This window comes from Grammomys surdaster, unplaced genomic scaffold, assembly GCF_004785775.1.
Source record: "Grammomys surdaster isolate TR1022 unplaced genomic scaffold, NIH_TR_1.0 210, whole genome shotgun sequence".
In the NCBI taxonomy this organism is placed as follows: Eukaryota; Metazoa; Chordata; class Mammalia; order Rodentia; family Muridae; genus Grammomys; species Grammomys surdaster.
This window is the reverse complement of record NW_021604655.1, coordinates 3,211,268-3,217,805: the sequence shown is the minus strand read 5'-3', so window position 1 is coordinate 3,217,805 and position 6,538 is coordinate 3,211,268. Positions and strand designations below refer to the sequence as shown.

Genomic DNA, 6,538 nt, shown 5'->3' with positions numbered 1-6,538 from the left:
TTCTCTCACTGTCATTTCCCAACCTAAGGCTCAGTGAATCTATCATGAAGTTTCTTCTAGAGGCTGGGACTGTAGGTCAGTGTCAGGGCCGTGCCAGGCCGCGGGTTCAACTTCTGGGGCCAGAAGAGGACACTGGGGACCTCTTCTTGAACCTGAAGTCACTTAAGAATTTGCTCTCTGGGTCCTGGTGGCGGGGACGGCCACGGAGCCCCAGTGAGGTTAACTTATGGATACTCTTGCCTGGACTAGCAACGTATCCTGTGTTTCTTCACTCTCACCAACCTCGGGGACCTAGGATCGCGTCTAAACGACAAAATCCTGGCCCTGGGAGAGGGTAGGGCGACGGGTTTGGTCCTGCGCTTGCGCAGTGTGGTCCTAGGGCTAAGGTCGTGCAGCCCGTCGACCCTTCGCTGTTTATCAAATCCCGCGAGATCTCAAGCTGACAGCCAAGCAGCGGGGACACTGTATCCGGGCACCGGAAGCTGGATGAAGCCCGCAGAAAAGGAGGAAGTTCCGAGCTTGGGTGACCTGTGGGCGTCCTCCTCGAGCTCCCGGCGACACCGGCGGTATAGCTTGGGACACTAGACTAGGGAATGCCCAGTAACAGGAATTCTTAGGGTAAACAGCATGAAGTTTGGGCGCGATTGTGTTGTGATTGTGCTTCAGATTTGACCTTCTATTGAGTACCTGCTGTGTGCCACGCATAGGGGTATACTTCAGTCCTGTTAAAAAGGCGACACGCATTTTTATCCTCTTGGCGCTGAGGATCTAGGAAGTCGGTTAGAAACTCTGGGCAGATTACTAGTAACTTCTGTCAAAGTGGTTAGTAATAGGAGCCATCGAGGAAGGGTTTCTGAGACAGGAAAGAGCCATGTGGAAATTCTCACACGAGGGCATAGATGTCAGAGGGAAGGTCAGCAGAGTCCTTCGTGACAGAATGGTTGAACAAACTACGAATAAACACGAGGCGTGTTTTATTAAAAGGTATCGGGGACAAGTCGTGCGACCTTGGACAAGTCATTCAACCTCTTTATAGCTTCTGTGAAGAGGGGAGGATGTTTGCAACTCCAGAGCGTTGGTGTTTGAGGAGGGAGTTGTATTTAAGCAAGCTAATTAATACGTCTTTATTTTCTTCTGTATTGGGAATTGAGCCCAGGATCATCTTTTCCCCCCTCCCTCATGCATGCTGGGCAAGTGGTTTTTACTACGGGGCTATATTGCCAGTCTGTTTTTCCTTTTTATTTTGGGACGGGTTCGCACTACTTTGCCCAGGCTGCCTTTGAATTTTCCATCTGTATTCCATCTGCCCAATAACTAGGATTATAAATGTACGCTACCATGCCAGAGCATGTAAACTCACCCAGTTTTAGGGGCACCTGGAAACAGGAACTAAGCCGTGATGACCTCTCCAAGGTCCCACTTGGCTAGAAACAGAACACGTTCTCTGCCCTTGTGAGTTCAGTGAGCTCTCTTACAGTTTCCTTACAGTAGGCTGCTACACAGCTTAAGGTATATTTTTATGACTGTCATTGAACCAGATCTTTCAGTGGTATTATTTTGGAATGGTAGCATCAATTGAAAACCCACTTTAATTTAACAGCAAATGGGATTTGTTGAGGTTTACTCGGCTCTGCCTCGATTGTAATGCCTCCTAACCCACGGCCCCTCAGGTCTTGAATGTGACCTGTCTTATTTAGATGGAAAACCTGTGAGTAAAATCGAGGTTTTTGTTTCTGTGGCCCTGGGTTCCAATCCGGGGAGATGCTGAAAGATTTGACTGTGTTGACTGTTAACGTTGTCGAGAGATACTGCAGTTGTCATTAATCAATTAATCGTGTTTGGTACATGGAGATTTCTGATTTCAAGCAGAAATAGAGGGCTAGAATAGCATCCTTTTCAGGATGAGAAGCAATGTTTAAGCAGACCTGGTGTATCCTATTCATTTCTTTCTGTGGTGCAGGGTTAGTAGAGCGCTTTGCCTGTGTTCAGAGATACTTCACCACTGAGCCACATCCCAAGCCTTAGATTTTTCTTTTTCCTTTTTGTACATATAATCTCCCATGTAGTCTAGCCTTCAGCTGAGATCCTCATGCCTGGACCTCTGGAATGCTGGGATTACAAGCATATATCACCATGCTGGCTATATTATACTGTATTATGTTTTGTGACCCGACCCACGGGTCCAGTTATTCGTGGGGGTCGAGAGGGACCTCACCTGAAAGGAACATGGGCGAGAGGGAACGAGACCAAGCAAATGGCTACTTGTCAAGGTCTACTTTAATGCAGAAGCGGCTTACAAGATATACTCTAGGCAAAGGAGGAAGGGAGACAAAGAACAGGATGGGGACTCTATCAACTATCGATAGATAAGGTTAGTCATCCAGCAGAGCATTCTGCAGTTTTTCCTGGAATGTCCTGGGGCAACAGTTCTCTAAGAACAGGAAATTCTTTCTTAGCTGAAGGTCAGATTCTCCCAAAAGAGACAGTTTCTCATTAAGCAACTTTTGTTAGCTGGGATGGTGGTCCAGGGTTGCCAACAGTTTTGGGTTTTGTTTTTATTTGTTTTTTTGAGACAAGGTCTCTCATACCCCAGGCTGGCTTTGATTAGCCTTCAGCTGAGATACTCATGCCTCAACCTCTGGAATGCTGGGATTGCAGGCATATATCACTGTGCTGGCTATATTACACTGTGTTACGTTTTATTTTTTGTTTTTATTTGTTTTTTTTTTTGAGACAAGGTCTCTTGTACCCCAGGCTGGCCTTGATTTTTTGTTATGTAGCTGAGGCTGGCTTTGAACTCAGTCTTCTTGCCTCTACCGCCCCAGTGCTGGATGCAGGTGGGAGGCATCACACACACTTGGCTCTGTTTATTTAGAGAAATAAGGCATAATGCTGAAAGTAGCGAACAAATAATAAACTTCACTGTGTGATGCCTAACACTGACTGTCAGCTTGACAGGATTGAAAATCACTCAGTAGACAAGCCTCAAGGCACACCTGTGAGGAATGGGCTTCATTTTCAGTTAATTGAGGTGGAAGACTCCCCCAAAGTTGGGAGGTACAATTTCTTAGGTTTGGGTCCTAGACTGAATAAAAGGGACAGACCCAGTTTTCTGCATTCATTCTGTTTCTTGACTGTGGGTGTGGTGTGACTGGCTGTCACAAACACCCAGTGTGATGTTTCCATGACAACTGTACCCTTAAACTGTGAGCCAAAATAACCCTGTGTCCCTTAAGTTGCTCTTGTCAGGGTATTTTATCACAGCAACAGGAAAAGAAACTCAGACAGTTTGGCAACAGTCTTTTGAAAACTTAGCCATCACAGTACGGTTAATAATCACTCAAGGACAGTCTGACAGCTGTAGCTGAATAAACTAGCTTTTTAATTTGTATGTGATTTCTATACATGGTGATTTCACAGAAAGTGTCTCTGGCTGGTGTACTGAGATGTACTGGAGTCTGCACCCTGTAGGAGGGTGTTGCAAGGGACACGCTGGAACGCAGGAATTTGAGCACCTAGAAGCCACATCTCAAAAGAAAAAAAAAAAAAAGTTCCCCACGCACTAAATGATGTGGGGACACAAGACATAACAGCACTCCCTTTAAAGATTCCAGCTCCCCGCCCACCCCTATCCCGTCCACCTGTTCCCCCCGCCCCCGTCTGAAGCACTTGCCAGGGTTTAGGTGCAATCCCTAATAGATGGGGAAAGAGAAATTGAATCTCTTCAGTCCTTTAAATCTATCTATCATTTCCAAATAAGAGAAGAAAATAGAAGAACAAGGCAGGTTACTCTGAGGAACCAGTCAGGAGATTCTCCAGACAAAAGAGTGAAGAAACAAAGCAAGGAGAGACTGCAGATGTGGTGTGTGAGTGTTGAGTTCCAGTTCTGGTCATGCACTGTAAAAGCATCCGCAGGCATTCGGGCAGGTGGACTTAGCACTGGGTGTTGGAGGGCAAGGACTGATGTGCCGTTGATTCTGTTAATAATCATTTATTACATAATTACTGTTAACTAGTATTTATGTTGCCAGAGAAACTTAACTGAAGGGTTTTGAGTGCAATGGGATGGAAATGGGATTTGCTTTAAAGGAAGGCTGGAAAATATTTTACCCAGATAAGTTGTATCCCAAGAGAAGATTGAATTTGAGAGCAACTAGCCATTTCTGCCACCGTCCATGAGATTATCCGTGTGTGTGCTAGAGAAACTAACGGAGCCGGTGCTTCTGTATTCTTCATCCTGTCTTACCAAATGTCTTACTAACCGTTACCAGCATCGGACATGTGGTTCATTTTCTTTGTTGGGTTCCAGGTTTCAAGCCTAGGACCTCATACTTACCAGACAAGTGCCCTACCACTAGTCTGGAGCTCCAGTCTGAAACATATCAGATTTTAGAAAATTTATTAGATGCCTGCATGTTTGCTGGCATGTTTGTGACTCAAATGCATGTGGCCAGAAGAGGGCACTGATCCTCTGGAACTGGAGTTATAAATAGTGAACAGCCATGTGGGTGTCCTATGCAAGAGCAGCAAGTGCTCTTAATAGCTGAGCCTTCTCTCCAGTCCATTCTTAATAATTGATTAAGAACAGAATTGGGGCTGGGCGTGGTGGTGCAAGTCTTTAAATCCAGTACTCTGGAGGTAGAGGCAGGCAGGTCTCTTGAGTTCGAGGCCAGCTTGGTCTACATAGTGAGTTCCAGGCCAGCCAGGCCTACATAATGAGACCCTGACTCTAAACAGTAAGGAGTAAACAGGAAAAGTGGAATCATTCTTCTCTAGCATTGAGTACTTGCCGCAGAGTCGGGGTAACAGTCCGTTTGTGATGTCAAAGCCCTGTCTGAGGAGGTAATGGTGGATTGGGAAGTGTGGGAGCCGTGAGGTCTGGTGAGAGCTGTGCCTTTCAATTCCACTCCCGTCCGTTGTCACCTGTGCTGTGGCCTTGGGCACACATCATACTCAACTTCCTTTGTAAAATGAAATTACTTTAATAATGGATATGATTTCTCCACATCTACTGGTGATTGGTTTCATGATCCTATGGATATCAAAATTTGCAGATGTCCAATTCCTTAAAATAAGATGGTCTATTAGTGTATCATTTACACATCTTCCTGTAAACTTAAAGTCCTCTCTAGATTATTTACAATACGCAACACAATATAAACAGTGTAACTAGTTGTTACACTTTGTTGTTCAAAGAATAATGATGTCTGTAGGTATTTAGTACAGAGAGTATCTCTTTTAATACTTCTGAAGATATTGACTGATTGAGACAGAGCCTTGCTGTGTAGTCCAGGCTGGCCTGATCACACTGGTCTCTTGGTTTAGACTCCTGAGTGCTGAGATTCTAACTATCAGACACTACACTGGCTTTTTTTTTTTTAATACTTTCAATCCACAGTTGACTGTTTGGGCACAGAGCTTGCGGGTATGGTACACTCACTGATTGTGTTCATGTCTATTACTTTGTTGCAAGCATTAGTAATGGAATCTTTGCAAAAGTTACCTGTACATTTACCATATCTATAAACACTAAGCAAGTCACAAGTGAGCAGGAAAAATCAACAAAGAAAAATCAGCAAAGCCTATTTGCCCATTAAAAATTAATTATCAACTTACACATGCAGTATGGAAAGTTTCTCTTCTTTTCTCCTTTTCTTTTCCCTTCCTCTTTCTTTCTTTCTTTCTTTCTTTCTTTCTTTCTTTCTTTTTTCCTTCCTTCCTGTCTTCCTTTCCTTCTTCCTTCCTTTCTTCCTTTCTTTCTTTCTTTCTCTCTTTCTCTTTCTCTCTCTCTCTCTCTCTCTCTCTCTCTCTCTCTCTTTCTTTCTTTCTTTCTTTCTTTCTTTCTTTCTTTCTTTCTTTTTTTGGTTTCAGGGTCAGAGATTAAGACCACTGACTGCTCTTCCATAGATCCTGAGTTGAATTCCCAGCAACTACATGGTGGCTCACAACCATCTATAATGAGATCTGGTGCCCTCTTCTGGCCTGCAGTCATACATGTAGGCAGAATGGTGTATACATAGTAAATAAATCTGAGAGAGACAGAGAGAGAGGGAGACAGACAGACAGACAGACAGACAGACAGATTCTTTGTGTAGCTCTGGCTGTCCTGCTAATCAGGGTGTCCTTGAACTCACCGACATCTGCCTGATTCTGCCTCCCCAATGCTGGGATTAAAGGTGGCATTGGTTGTGCAGAGCCAGACAGTCTGGGTTTGAATTGGCTCCACCACTCTGGTTTAATGCTTAAGTCCTCTCAGGTGCAGTTGCCGCATCCTTAAGATGGAGGTCATGGCTGGTGAGATGGTTCTGCAGGTAGAGGTGGTACTGGAAGATCTGGTGGCCTGTGTTCAGTCCCTGCATCCCACAAGGTGACAGAAGCGAACCAGTTCCCTAGAGTTGTCCTTTGACCTGCCCTGAGCACTGTGATGTATGCATACCAGTGAGCATGCTATGTCTACATGAGCACACAGATGGGGATAATGCTGTTAGGTGGTGAGCATGCTGTGTCTACATGAGCACACAGATGGGGATAATGCTGT

General features: G+C 44.8%; 1 protein-coding gene across 2 annotated transcripts in view; it reads left to right on the top strand.

Moving 5' to 3' along the window:
* Positions 1 to 452: 452 nt before the first annotated feature.
* The window catches only part of Ptgr2 (prostaglandin reductase 2), a 30,684-nt gene continuing 24,598 nt past the window's right edge, over positions 453 to 6,538 (top strand). Inside the window, exon 1 of one of the 2 annotated variants that reach the window (XM_028771937.1) lies at positions 453 to 566. The gene's annotated coding sequence lies outside the window, so the exon portion shown is untranslated. Of the gene's footprint in view, positions 619 to 6,538 lie in introns of both variants that reach the window. The other variant, XM_028771938.1, reaches the window with a different exon arrangement.